The following is a 1,866-nucleotide window of genomic DNA, read 5'->3' as shown; positions in this document are numbered from 1 at the left end:
TTTCTTTCTTTCTTTCTTTCTTTCTTTCTTTCTTTCTTTCTTTCTTTCATTGTAGCCATCCTAATGGGTCTGAACTGGTATCTCATTGTAGTTTTGATTGGCATTTCCCTAATTATTAGTGATGTTGAGCATCTTTTCATGTGCTTATTGCCCATTTGTTGTATATCTTTTCTGGAAAAATATTCAGGTACTTTGTCCAGTTTTTAAGTCAGGGTGTTTGGTTTTTTGTTGTTGACTTTTAGAAGTTTCCTACATATTCTGTACATTAATCCCTTAACAGATATATAGTTTACAAATATTTTCTCTGATTCTGTGGTTTGCATTTTTATTCTGTTGGTATTAACTTCCAATGTGTAATTTTTAAAAATTTCCATAAAGTCCAATGTGTCTGTTTTTTTTTCATTTGTTGCCTGTGCCTTTGGTGTCAAGAAATTATTGCCAAATTCAATGTCATATTACTTTTCTCCTGTGTTTTTTTTCCTAAGAGTTTTATAGTTTTTCATTTTATATCCACGTATTTGATCCATTTAAGTTAATTCTTGCATATGGTTTGAGAAAAGGGTTCTACTTCATTCTCTTGCATGTGGATAGTTTCCCCAACACTGTATGTTGAAAAGACTGTTTTTCCCCATTGCAAAGTTTTGGTATCTTGTCAAAAATCATTTGACTGTGTATATGAAGGTGTATTTCTGGGGTTCTGTATTCTACTCCATTGCCTTTATGCTAGTATCATACTGTTTTGATTACTATAACTTTGTTATAAATTTTCATATCAGGAAGTATGCATTCTCCAAGTTTGTTATTCCTTTTCAAAATTATTTTGGCTATACAGAGTCTCTTGAGATACCACCTGGATTTTAGAATAGGTTTTTCTATTTCTTCACAAAATGTCATTGGAATTTTGATAGGAATTACATGAATCTTTTGGTAGATTGCTTTGGGTAGTACTGACATCGTAAGAATATTGAGTCATCTAATTCATAAATGTAAGATGTGATTCTATTTATTTATATCTTCTTTAATATTTTTCAGCATTGGCTTATAGTTTTCATTTTACAGGTCTCTTATCTTCTTGCTTAAGTTAATTTCTAAGTGTTTTATTTTTTTGGTGCTATTATAAATGGAATTGTTTTTGTACTTTCCTTTTCAGATTGTTTTTTAGCATATAGAAATGCAATTTTTGTATGCTGACTTCATATTCTGCTATCATATATATACTGCTGAACTCATTTATTAGTTCTAACAGCCTGTGTGTGTGTGTGTGTGTGTGTGTGTGTGCGTGTGATCTTTAGGATTTTCTACATATAAGATGATATCATATGAGAACAGAGATCATTTTACTTCCTCTGTTTCAATTTGGATCCCTTGAATTTCTTTTTTAATTACATAATTGCTCTGCCTTGAATGTCCAGTGTTATGTTTTTTGCTTTGTTTTGTTTGACTTTGTATTTATTTTTTTATTTTTAAATTTTTGTTTAAATTCTAGTTAGTTAACATTCAGTGCAATATTGGTTTCAGGAGTAGAATTCAGTGATTCATCACTTACATACAACACCCAGTGCTCATCATAACAACTGCCCTCATTAACAACCATCACCCATCTAGCCCGTCCCCACCCACCTCCCTCCATCAACCCTCAGTTTGTTCTCTATTGTTAAGTGTCTCTTATGGTTTGTTTCCCTCTCTCTTTTTTTCCTCCTTCCCATTTGTTTATTTGTTTTGTTAAATTCCACATATGAATGAAATCATATGGTATTTGTCTTTTTCTGACTGAATTTTTTCACTTAGCATAATATACTCTAGCTCCATCCATGTCATTGCGAATGGCAAGATTTCATTCTTTTTGATGACCGAGTAATATTCCAT

Source organism: Panthera uncia, chromosome C2 (genome assembly GCF_023721935.1).
Source record: "Panthera uncia isolate 11264 chromosome C2, Puncia_PCG_1.0, whole genome shotgun sequence".
NCBI lineage: Eukaryota > Metazoa > Chordata > Mammalia > Carnivora > Felidae > Panthera > Panthera uncia.
This window is presented reverse-complemented; position numbering follows the sequence as displayed.